The 13,646-nt window shown below is 39.3% G+C and overlaps 1 protein-coding gene across 2 annotated transcripts in view; it reads left to right on the top strand.

Moving 5' to 3' along the window:
- The window catches only part of stk33 (serine/threonine kinase 33), a 199,868-nt gene that overhangs the window by 54,818 nt on the left and 131,404 nt on the right, over window positions 1-13,646 (top strand). For both annotated transcript variants that reach the window (XM_060838506.1, XM_060838505.1), the window contains exon 2: window positions 8,512-8,607. The gene's annotated coding sequence lies outside the window, so the exon portion shown is untranslated. The remainder of the gene's footprint in view (window positions 1-8,511; window positions 8,608-13,646) is intronic.

The raw sequence follows: 13,646 nt of genomic DNA on the forward strand, positions 1-13,646 counted from the left end.
CAAGCCAAACAGAGAACAGCCAGGGAATTCCTAGAGGCATGGCATTCATCCACAGATTCTATCAACAAACACATCAACCTGGACCCAATATACCGTCCACTGCAGCGGACAGCTGGAACTGACAACCGGAAGCAGCAGAGACAAACCACTACAAATGCTGGAGGAAACAACACAGAAGCGCTTCACGGAAGGCTCCCAAGCACTGAGGATGTCACCTAGACAGGGGACGAAATGTCTACAACACAAATTCCCAGCTCGGCGAACAGAACCACAACATGGAGTAGCAGGACAATGTGTGGGCTCCTCTGTCCAGGAGCCCGAAGATTATCTAGTCTGTCCAGTTTACTTTTTAAAAATGTTTCCATTGTTATGATAATGACCTTTTAATGACTTCAGCTCAAGACATCTCCCAAACCAGGCTCTGCAACAAGGTGGCTTTTAATGACTTGGAATGGCAGTATAGGCCTGACGTCTGGCAGGGCAGTCTCTCTGTGTGGCACTCTTGTCCAGGAGGGCTGATCTTGGCCCAGAGTGGTATCCTTGTCCTAGATTGGAGGTCTACCATCGTTGGAGGTGTTTTTCAGTGGCCTTCAGATACTCCAGTCCTGTGTGAAGGTCTAGTCCCGGCATGGAATTCTCAGCCTTGCTTTGGAGGTGGCTTCTGGGTCTTCCAATAGCCTAGCATGGAGGTCTCCTCTCAGCTTTGCGCTGTGTGCAGATTCAGCCTGGTTTCCTGTATACCCTGCACCCAGGATTTGTTAATCGAATTATGATGAACTTTTAAATTTTTTTCTCCTTATTTATGACTTCTTCCATCAATTTAGGTGCTGTGGTGCGACAACCAATAAAACTTTTCACTTATATTTAGTAAAAATACACATGACAATAAATTGCCTTGTATTCTATCTCCAGTTTCTCTCTCCATTCTATATTTTAAAGAAAACACTTTTTGGATTTTCCTTTATTCTACTTGCTAATACTTTCTCATGCATGTCTTTTGTTTTCTTACATTTCCACTGTGTCCCCTATCTCTTTCTCCACATCAGCAACAGAAGTTGTAAACACAGGAGGTCCCAGCTTTGCTCCTTCAGATGCTCCACTAGTCTCAGTAGACCAAATTAAAAATGGCTGTACTTTTTTGTGACTTCTATCCATACAAATGCGTTTCAACAAAATTCCATGAACAAATTAAAACATTCTGTGGTACACTATCAAGTGCTTTGTGGTAATCTAGATACATTACTCAACTTTTTTTCAGTTTCTACCCTTTGTCAAAACTGGATTCCAATTCTGGTTTAATTTTTGTCACTGCTGAGCTGAACAACAGGAGGTTACACGACAAAGTGATTGCATATGAACATTTCACAAAGTTAGCTGTCATTGAAGAGGCTGATAATTGATGCCTGAAAATTCTGCTCTGTTCTGGGTACTAAGAAACGATAGAGGAATTTGTTTTTTCACCACTTTCTAGGGTGACTGGAAAATGTGTGAATGCGACTTTTATGTTGGGGATGTTATGCATTATCAATATGAATATTTAGTTTAACACTATATCAGATCAGCAGATCTTTCATTGTAATCATTAGGATTTTGCATTATTGCCAGTCAACTAACAAGCTTGGGTAGATTTATAATAAATGTTATTTTCTAACTTCATCTGTCATCCCAAGCACCTAGAATCTCTAAAACTATCAAACATTGGAAGTAACAAATGGAAAAGGATTTACCAGCTGAACTTTTGCATGCTTTTATAATGGAAAACAGTATGTGACAATACAAACTTGCCTATCACACCCGAACAGATGCAGTCTGGGTTGTCTTTTTTTCTTGCTGCAACAAAATCGCAACTGGTTTGAACAAAATGTATTCCATAGCTTGCACTTATTATTTACAAAAAATGTATTTCCATCTGTTTAGTGATACAGATTAATGTTTCTTCCATCTCTTATTAATTTATAAGTACCTCTATATTAAATTCTGAGTTTATGGAATAACCATATTAATCATCTTGGGAATTGTAGCAAAATTTCTGTGAACAGTTGTTACTTTGGATATAGTAATTTCATTTTTGCCATGTAGGCAGCTGTATTTTTATATAAAATAAAACAAAGAACTGTGGATGCTGGAAATCTGAAACAACAATGGAAATTGCTGGTGAAACTCAGGTTTGGCAGCATCTTTGGGGAGAAAGCAGAGTTAATGTTTCAGGTGTAGTGACCCTTCAGAGCTATTAGTAGCAAAGAAAAGGGGGACAGAGGGTGGGACAGTGAGTTCAGGGGAGAAAGGAGTAAGTAACTAAGGTGGAGATGGAGTCCAGAGAGACAGAGCAAGGTAGACAAAGGGATAGGTAGTGGTAAGGCAGGGAGACAGAAAAGCTGATAATGGGGACCATTAGTAGGTGAAAATAACTTGGTTGTGCTGAAAGCAGCCCATGTCATGACAGGCCAGGGATACAAGGATGGGTAAAGGACATGGTGTAGGGTGTTCAGGTTCTAACATTATCAACATAATCTTGAGTTCTAAAGACTGCAAGGTTCCCAAGAGGAAATTGAGGTGCAGTTATTCCAGGTTTTGCTGAACCTTGCTGGAGCACTGCAGCTGTCCTGAAATAGAGATGTTGAGCAGGGAGCATGCTGGTGCAGTGAAGTTGCAGGCAATCAGAAGATCAGGTCATTTTCTGGACTGATAATAAGTGTTTTGCAAAGTGTTCACCCAGTCTGTGTTTTGTCTCCCTCATGTGGAGGAGACTACACTGAGCAGTGAATACAGTGGACTAGATTAAGTCATCTGATGAGAGATGGATGTGTAAAGGGATTGCCTATCCAAAGTGAAGAGAGACAGCTGATGTTAGCAAACTGGAAAAATCTGAAACTGTCATTAGAAACTCAGATATAAGTGGGAAGGGACTGGATAAAGGGGAGAAAAAGTCATGTCAAGGTATGAACAGTCCACCAGTCAGGACCAAGCAAAAACAGTGAATCTGCCTGAGCAGTCCTCTTTATAGACTTGGGAAGAAAGTTGAAGTGGGCTGTACAGGATTGCGGATTATGAACTTGGAGATGTGTTGTGGGAGATGCCCAGATAAAATTAGATTAGTGGCAGTCATGGACTAAATAGCCTGATATTTGATGGTGGGGTCATGGTCTGGGAGAAATAGGAGGAGGTGGTAGAGAGCTGGTGCTCAGACTACATAATGTCGAAGTCAGTATGCCACACAACAATAGTATCACCCTTGTTGGCAAGCTTGATTACAAAGTCAAGGTTGAATCCGAGATCATGGAGTGCAGCCAGTTCAGAGGGAGATAGATTTGAATGGGTGCAACGGCCAAAGAAATTAAAATGACCAGTGTCACATCAACTGTTCTCCTTGAACAGTTAAAGTGCAGGTAAAAGGCCAGTGGGAGGGGTCCAGGTGGAGGGAGGGTGTTGGAGGCAAGTAAAGGAGTCAGTTGGACAGGGAGAGGATTCTTGTCCAAAGAAATTGGCATGGAGCAAAGGCAACAGAAGAGGAATTCAATGTCTTGTCATGTCTGAAAATCATTGAAGTGGGGTGTGCAGAGGAATAAAACTTAAGACCTTTTGCTGAGTATGGAATGTTAAGCATCAGAAAATGAAAGATCCGAAGGGATAGGAAGTACTGACGAGGTGAGGTTAGGAGAAGGGAAGAAGATTGAGAGCAGAGGAGGGGTGAAATGATCCAGAGGGGCATGGTCACCTCTGAGTTGTTGAAGCTTGCTTTCCTTATTGCTTGAAAGGAAGAAAAAAATGTCTTGTTAGAAAGTCGAATGAATCAGAGAATGAAATTGAACTGAGGGGGCTGGCCAGATCTGAGATAGTGTGAGGTAGTGCTGATGTAGAGTGAGGTTGAGAATGTGCATATGGCGGTTCAAGGCAGAGTGTGGATCTTAGGATGCGGTGAGAACGACTATTGGAGGAGCATTGTACATCCCAGGAATACCTATGATCTCAGGTAGACTTTTATATATATGTTTTGTACCTTTACCGTGTTTTGTTCTATAAACTATGTAACAAAAACCAAACATTAATCAAAACTGGTATTTAGCTGAAATCTTGATCAGTTGGCTGTGAATGTGTGTAGTTGAGTGGATTTACTCAATTTTTATAACCCAGCAGCAAGTCCTTGAATATTTTAGAATTTAAATTTTTATGTTTCACAGTTTTGCTCCAGAGGTTAACAGAAACATGATGTCTACTGACTCAACTTAACCCACACTATTTCTCTCTGTCACAGACAAATTAGCTAAAATCTATTTCAGTGCAGGATTTATGTTTATTTATTGAATTAATGCTTTGGTTAAAATGAGGTCATGAAATGGCAGAGATTTCTCTAACTGCAATGGTGCTTGGAGTTGGTCTCCCTGAGGTGATTTTCTCTCATAAACATAAGATAGAACCAGTATAATTCTTTGGCTGACTAATGCATTGCAGTTTATTTCCAGCCAATGATTGAAGGTTATGATGGTTTATATGGCTTTTGATTTATAATGCTGTGCCTTATGATCCTGATCCACAGGATCCTGAAAATGAGCAGTGCTCCAAAAGCTAGTACTTCCAAATAAACCTGTTAAATTATAACCTGCTGTTGTGTGATTTTTAACTTTGTCCAACCCAGTCCAATCCCAACCCAGTCCAATATCAGCACTGCCACATCTTTGATTTTCCTGATTTGTTTTTGGGGTAAATAATCTGCAGTTCTTAAACCAGTTTTGGTCACATCACTACAGGGTAAGTGCTTTGGAGTTACATTTCCTACTATGTTTCCTGTGATACCTCAAAGGTCCACGTGCAGCATTCTCTTCCTAATTGAAAAGTCAATGCATGGCATCCTAATTGACATGAGCAGAGCCACTATGCAGCTTTTTTACTTAGAGAGAACATTGCTTCTGAGTCTCTCTCATTCTGCCTCAAAGGGAGGAACTGCTGTGATACAATAGCAAGTTAATGGTGCCTGTTCACTTTGACTTGCCATAAGTTCAGATCAACTTCTTGAATGAAACATAGAAGCAAGCTGTTTGCAAATCCCAACCCTAAATAATTAGACATATGAATTATCAATACATAACTATATAATTGTAATTATGAATACATAAATTAGGTTTCTTGAGTTTTGGATCTTATTTGAAGTTAATGTCACAACATTTACGTGATGTATTGTCAAATATCTTAAAATACACAACCACCTGATGAAGGAGCAGCACTCTGAAAGCAGGTGCTTCCAGTTAAACCTGTTGGACTATAACCTGGTGTTGTGTGATTTTTAACCTTAAAATACAGCTGTTTATTTTAAAAGCAAGCTTTGAAGTTTAACCCAAGCCTGTACTTTACATGGCAAAAAAAAGATGACTGTTATAACTACAGCTTGGCCTAGCTGTGATGTTCACATTGCTTTCATTTGATTGCCTGTGCCCATTTCCCCACTTAAAAAGTGCAGATTGTCTTTAAATTGCTTTATAGCCACACAATATTTGCACCTCTGATAAGATCAGCTGCTAGGCAACAAGCAACTAGTGTCTAGTGCTGGCCATTGATGTATTGTGATATTGATGACCTCTGAGCAATTTTACTTTTTATCTCAGCTTGTGATTAGGCTTAGAATGAGTACACAGTGTGAATCTGGGCTGAAAACCAAGTCTAAACAATGCTTTATCCTCCAATATCATCTTTGACTTGGTGTCCATTTTGTGCTTTCACTCCTGCAGTCATGAGACATTTTTTGCCATTAAAGGAGCTACATAAATGAAAGTTATCATTGTTTGAATCTGTCTTTGCCACATACAGTTTACTTAGGAACCAGACCTTTAGACAAAATTAACAATAGGGACAATTATGTGAGTACCGTTAAAATGACCTCAGCTTTGAACTGCATCATTATCAAGCCACCTCAGAAAATATATATGAAGTTACTCAATCCACAATTCACTGGAGCATGAAGAATGTGATAGATGCTTTGTTGGCCAGGGCCAACTCTTTCATCACTTTCCCCATGGAATATTGCCAGTAGCATGAAACAGCAATACAGTTTTGCTCCTTGTGGCAGTTTCCCCAAAGGGCTTATCATTATAATGGCAAACAAATGATTTTATTGATCTCTGTACCTAAAACTGTAAATGGTTTACCATATTGCCATTGTTTGCAAATAGCAGACTTAGTGAGAAAGCTATATTCCACGATTTATTTGGATGATTCTTATTGAGGAAATATTTGAAAGTAAAAGTTACATTTAATTTTGGCATTTTGTATAGAAAATTATATTTTCATAGAAGTTGATGTGTTCTATAGGTAATATTTTCCACATAGACTAAAGCTTGTGCTTTTTTAAATCTGTTGGAAATCAGACAAAACACTTGATCTTTATTATTTTTGGAGTGTTCTTTGAATTCTGTTATTGAGGAGAGATCGTGATTGTAAGAGACAGGATGAGATAAAGTTTGTCCAGGTTTTTGTTTGAAATAGGGAGTCTGCAAAGGCAATAAAATTAATGAAAAGGAACACCGGAAATGCTTTCACAGATGAAAACTGGTTAGAAATGCTGGAGAAAGACCAGAGTGAATATTTCAGTACAACAGTCCTTAAGTATCTTTGCTGAATATCTGTACGATTTTTTTGTTTTATTTTAGCTTTCCAGCATCCACAGTATTCTACTTTTAGAAATACTAGGAAGTTTACTTAGAAATCATTGTTTCCGTCAGGTACGTTTTTTGTTCTTTCCCTTTGTGCTTTCCTTTTGTGATGTGCATCTTCTGTAATGTTACAGTACATCTGTACTCCTTCTATGTATGTCTCTATTATGAGGAGAAAGTGATGTTTTTTAGGATACAATTGAATTTGGGTCAACCCATATTATTTTAGAAAAATTGTCAGTGGTATTAATATTTAATAGCAGAAAAATGCTCATGCATATACAAAAGGAGTTGAGTAGCTACTTGATTGCTTTGCATCCTGCATCAGAGTAGGTTTACCAGCTGAAAGTATCTTTGTGGACTGCGTTCTGCAGTCCTTTCTGGGTTTGACCATGATAATTTAACTGAGTCTTGAAAATCTCACTTTTGTTTTGCATAATCTATGGATTTTAGGAGAGTGTATTCAATTGAGTACAATTGATGCTACTGTGAGGAACTTTACCCTCTTCTAGGATGCAGATTTATTTTTGCATCTGCTGTAGCAGTACATCTCAAGGGCAGCTTTGACAAAGATTCTTTCTCTCTATTCCCTGTAATGTATTATCACTGTGACAGAACAACTAATACATTATTCAAAACAGTCACTGAAGGACACTGAAACTTCTTGTAGTTATTTTTTGAGACTAGCTCCTTCATAAATTTTGGAAACCAAAGGACTTCTGTTTAATGGTAGCCATAAAGTGGAGGTGCCATGTTGGACTGGACTGGACAAAGTTAAAATCTCACAACACCAGATTTATTTGGAAGCACTAGCTTTTGGCCCAATGAAGGAACAGCACTCTGAAAGCTTGTACTTCCAAATAAACCTGTTGGACTATAACCTGGTGCTGTGTGATTTTTAACTTCTGTTTATTTGTTGTTTTTAAAGAAATGGTGCTAAGAGTTGTGATTCATAATCAATTAGTTGTTGCTGTTGTAATAGGTTGTATTTGCTTTATGGAAACATTCTGCTGCTTCTAATTAAATGTAACTGTCCCTTCAACATATTGATTTCCTTATTCCCTGGAAGTTGAACAAGACATATTTATGCAAAGTCATGCCCTGCTAATTCTTTTTTATGTAGAAACATCATATAGACCATTTGAATTCCTGAATTACGCTTCAGCTAGCTGAACAAACCAGCAGCAATCATTCGATCTTGGTGAGGAAAAAAATGTTGTAGATAAACATCTGTATTTCCTGGAAAAACAATTATTGCTAAAATATGATATTGGTGCAATTATATTACAAACTTTGCAAATTCAGTTTGATTCTTAATAATCAGGATACAATAATAAAAAAAAAGTTGGTAGCAAAATGTTTTAGGTATCTTTGAGGACAAGAACTCCATGTAACATTGTTTGTTTAATCTTATTTGACATGGAATAGCTTCTGGGGGGTACTATAGTTGTATTGCTAAATATTGCTAAGTATATAATCCCAATAAATCAGTTGTGTTAAAAAAACTTATGTTTGTTAAATAATGACATGCATTTTTAAAATAAAGCTAGTTATAACACTATTTAAACATATTGCATCTTTAAATTAATCATTAGTGATTATATTTAATGAGACATGTACAGTAAGCTCAAACGATGATCAATGACTGAACTGACCCAATTTGTCTTGAGCAATGACAGTTTAATCAGGGAACATGTTGTACTTGCATTTGGATCTGGTATCCTATGTCCAGAATAAATGAAAAGTAGTTTAGTACATCAAATTCATATTGGAATTATACTCAAGAGTAAGTCTGTATTGCGCCTTTATTCAAAGTCATCAGTCATTATTGTTATTGCCTAATATTCATTGTTGCCCTTTTTCTGTATAGATCTGACATAATGACACAGAAGTTACAGTAGCATGGCTGTGAGTTTCATTGTTAGACATACCTCATATTAAATCAGCGTCAGAAGACTCCAGTTTGGTAAGATTCAACATTTTCTCAAATGTCCTTTAATTGCTGTAAATGTTTTGTTAGAAGCAAGTGATAAGTTATAGACTGCATTAATTTTTTATTTAATTGGATCTTGATGCTTTGTGTAATTGATATGAGGTCAATGCAAATTAGCACAGGTCTCCAAAGCATATGTATGATCACATTTTCTATGAGAATATAATATAGTTTAGATTTGTTGTATTATTGAATGGCTTGTATAATAATTCAAAAGCAAGAAATTATACTTTTTGGTTGTGTCATTATGTACTTTCTCCACTAAATATTTAGGTGTTGTCCTCTCTTTTACCTCTGTTGGTCAAACCAATTAAACTTATTGGAAGAATGAATTTGCAAATATATACTGTCAGTTCAGCTATAACGTGTGTTTCTTTGACGTGAATTGACTATAACGTGATTGAAGAATTTAGACCATTATTTGTAGAGTGCAAACTTTCCTTACCTGTAATGCTATACTGTGATTCTGGCCCCGTTAGATTAAATGGTGCTTCTATTATGCAATTTTCTTATACCGTGGGGATTGCACAGGGATGGAACTATCGTGTTGTATCAGAACCGACTGTAGTCCTTTCATGTCCTGATGACATGTAAGTAACTTCACAATGAGTGAACCGCGGAAAGAGTAACAAGACTGTGTTACGTGACCCTGATCTTGGCAACTATTATACCTTTTGTAGTGCATCCCTTCTCTTCCTGTGGTGTCTTGTCAAGATGAAGCAGCATTAACTGGTGGCATTCAGGAGCTGTGCACTTCGCCCTAATTTGTCACATGTCACTTTGGATCTGTGATGGTGCTGATGCATTGACCTTGGGTGAAAAGTGGACAATAAATGTGAAGATGATGCAACAGCTTAAAGTAACCATTACCTGTGAAGATAAACAAATTTATGTGGCAACCAATAAATAACAAGCAAATACCAAGCATCACAACCCAAAATACTCCTGTGTACTCCAACTTAAAAGCAGGAGGCTGTTAATACCAGATCAGTTTGAGACATCTTTGATGGTGTGACTTATGTGTCACTGAGATGTGCTACAATCTGGTTTTGTGTAGATTGCTAGTCATTTTGATGGGATGCATCCCAGTTGTATAGTGACTGATATGTCTTCAACATAGTCTACCCTGAACAATTTCTAGTTTAGGTGCTGGAAGATGCACTCCAAAGAACAATACCAATTCTATGCTATCACAACACTTTTTCTACTCACTCAGTGAACTCTTAAACGCTGCAGCTGGCTACACTTCTGTTACCACTAAAGAGATTTGTATGATGAGCAAGGAGCTTTGCCCTATCTAAATATTGCTATTTGTTCAGGTCAGATGACTTCAATGTTATGCTCATAATTCTGGTTGAGGAGGGCCATGCATAGTAGTGTAGTGCAAGAAGCCAGTTAAGGTAGTAAGAAAATATGTCTGCTGCATTAAATATGGCTGCAGTGCAATTATCCCCATTTCTTTTTGTCCTGTTCTAACACTACATACTCTCCTGCTGTTTCAGTATTGACTCTTTTCTTCAATTTGCTTTTGTTACCCTTTTGTGGAAAGAGTATGCTGATAAACGAGTCCCATTGTTCCACAAGCTGACATAAGTGTGTGAGTACCCAATTAAATGACCAAGATGATCAATTTGTTAAATGGATTGCTATTCAGGACAGAAGTAATTCACAGCAGGTTTGTCATTAACAGAAAATAACTCTATTAATTGTAACAAAGTTATTCTTTAAAAATGACGTAAAATGGACAATTAATTTACTACTGTGCAACTTAGATTTTACCCCTTTTAAAAACCCAAGTGCACTTTTAAAAAAAATATACTTTTATTGTAAAATAGATTTTTTAATATTACAACAAATACAAAACAACAATTCAAAACAATACAAAGAAAGAACACAAAGAGGTTTAAACCGAAACTGCCCTCATGTACAAATATATAAATATATTTTAAAAATTGTAAAAATCTCAACTAACTACTTAACTAAATAAATAATAACTAACAAACTAATAAATAATAATACAGCTCAGCAAAACAAAACACTACATCTCGAATATTGAGGGCATTAATTTTCACATATTCATACATTCGCAGCTCCCCCCCGCCCCCCTTTCTCGATATTGGACTCGTAAAGCACAATTGTTACGGTTATATAAAAGTCCTTATTAGTGTGGCAGACAAATCTGTGTCCAGGTATTCCAAAAAGGGCCGTCATGTCTTGTAGAAATTCTGTTTTGTGGTTTACCATATTTGTAAGAAAATCCAAGGGGATATACTCCATAACAATATTACTCCAACCTGACAGGTCCGGAGGCATTTCAGACACCCAAACTATCAAGATATTCTTTCTTGTGCAGAAAGTGAGGATGTTGAAAAGATTTTTCTATGCACATCTATAGGGAACACACTGGGCTAGGCAACAAGAAGAGAGATCGGATCCTTCTCCACCCTTAAACCCAAAATCCCCTCCATTGCACCTGCCACAGCACTCCAGTATGTTTGAAGCCTACCATAAGACCAGGGACAGTGGGTAAGAGTGCTCGTACTAACTTTACACTTGGGGCATGTTGAAGACACTCCTGGTTTAAATTTTGACAAATGATCTGGAGCCAAGTGGACCCTGTGGAGAATCTTCATCTGTAAAGCATGGGTCCTATTGCAAATTGATATCTTTCTTGCGTTTTCCTAAATATCTTCCATGCCTCTGAGGAGACTGCAGCGTCTCTCCCACACCCTGCAGAGTCGATCAAACTCATCTGAGGGGCTGCGCCTCAGTTGATAATGTAGGGTGCTGACAGAAAGTGTACTCTTAGTGCTGAGCATCATCTTCTTTTTGTCAAATTTGTAGGGATCAGTCAAAAAACAAAAGAGGTTCCTGCTAGATAGCTCGTATTTCCGCGCTAACTGACCAAAACACATCCTTGTGTCTCCCTCAAATTAATCACCCATGCGAGACACACCCCTAGATGCCCAATGTTTGAATCCTGAATCCACCATCCCCGGCTGAAAACTCGGCATACCCACTGTAGGTGCAAGAGAAGATGTTTTGACAATATTGCCTTCCGTCTGCTGAATTGCCCTCCCTGTTTTAACAATATTGATAACTATTTGGTTATGCAATATTCCCTAACTGTCCTCATTTTGTCTAAAAACAGCAAGGTAGTAAGGGGGCACCTTGCCTGAGAGGTTTCAATATCTAACCATATTGAAAGAGGATCCCCACAAGCCCAATTACTCACTTTAGATAAAAGCGAGCTCAGTTGATAGTTTTTAATGTTTAGGAGATCCACTTTAGCTAATTTGATAAAGGGCCGCTTACGATGCTGGATAAAAGAACTGAATGAGCCATTTAGTCTCCTGAGTGTTTGCTTATCGAAAATTAGGGGGAACGTTTGTATCGGGTATAACAAATGGGGTAGAATTTTCATCTTTAATAAGAGCTATCCGATGTAACATTGAGACGGGAAGCACCTCCCATCTTTGAAGGTATTGTTTGATTTTGTTGAATAATTGAACAAAATTAGCTTTAAACAATCGATCAAGAGCTGGAGTGATGAATATGCCCAAATACATAAAACTCTCCTGTGATTACTTAAATGGGAATTGGGATTCACCCTCAAGACCTAGCACCTTCGTAAGATCACCCATATGCATAGCCTCAGACTTTGCAAAATTAATTTTGTACCCCGAAAAGGTGCCAAAAGAGCTGATGCATTGTATTAGGCAAGACTCTGAAACTGCTGGTTTTGACAAAAAAGTGAGGACATCATCCATGTACAACGAAATCTCACATAATTTTGACCCCACTTCAATATATATTGGGAGCCGATGTACAGAGGTACCTCGATTATCTGAATGAGATGGACGGGTTGTATTTTGTTCAGAAAATTGATTATTCGGTTAATTGATTCATTGCCTCTCCTCTGGGGCTCAGAGTTTTCTGAAGTTTCCTTTTTCCTCGTTCAGCCTGCCTTGCACCCTCTCTCTCTGTCTCAGGGTTTGTTTCTGAGCAGTGACACGCTTGTGTGTAAGGGATCTGCAGCATTGCTGAAGCCTCTTGCACCCCGCCTCCCCCACCCCCTCAACATCAGTTCAATGGGATTGACACAGTGAGCACTTGATCAGTCTGCTCCCCATTCAGGAGATGAGGCAATAGCACACGTGAGCTGCTGTCCCCACCCTTGCTCCATGCCCCCATCTGCTCCCTGAACCCTGTCCAATCTTGCCCTCATCCACGCCCCCCACCCTCACTGCTATTTGCCTCCTGCCCACCCTCAACCCCCCAACTCCGCCCCCCACCCACTCCTGTACCTATCCAGCCCCGACCTTCATCCATCCCCCGCCTGCGTTCCCCCAACCCTCTCCAAATCCGCCCCGTGGGCACCCCTGCACCCATCCAACCTACCTGTCCCACTGCTTGTCCATGCCCCCCCCCCCCATTTGACCCAGCCACCCCGCCCATCTAGCAGCCCCCTGTCAGTTCCTCCGCCCCCCCACATTGGGGCAGTTGGACTGGACACCAACAACAAGACTGTGGCTGCCTTTGGAGGTGAGCCTCAAAAAAGCGTGTACGCGCACTCACACAACATTTTACTGCAACCTTTTGACAAACCTCAAGGCAATGTTGGACAAATTATCTGGGAAAGAGGATTTAGGGTACACCCCTGTGTAGAACTCCAGGTAAAGTGTGGGGAGAGAGGGAGGGAGGGCGGGTGGTCAGTCATTTGGAGATGGTGCCTGAGCTCCCATCGATGTCCAGGACTTCACAGTTTGTGAGAAAATTTGTAGCTCGGGTGCTCGTTGTTGTGGTTTTGTTCGCCGAGCTGGCAATTTGTGTTGCAGCCGTTTCGTCCCTTGTCTAGGTGACATCCTCAGTGCTTGGGAGCCTCCTGTGAAGCGCTTCTGCGATGTTTCCTCCGGCATTTATAGTGATTTCTATCTGCCGCTTCCGATTGTCAGTTCCAGATGTCCAGGACTGTTCTCGGCAGCATTTCAGTAAGTCGAGTTCACTTTTAA

This window comes from Hemiscyllium ocellatum, chromosome 18 (genome assembly GCF_020745735.1).
Source record: "Hemiscyllium ocellatum isolate sHemOce1 chromosome 18, sHemOce1.pat.X.cur, whole genome shotgun sequence".
Taxonomy (NCBI): domain Eukaryota; kingdom Metazoa; phylum Chordata; class Chondrichthyes; order Orectolobiformes; family Hemiscylliidae; genus Hemiscyllium; species Hemiscyllium ocellatum.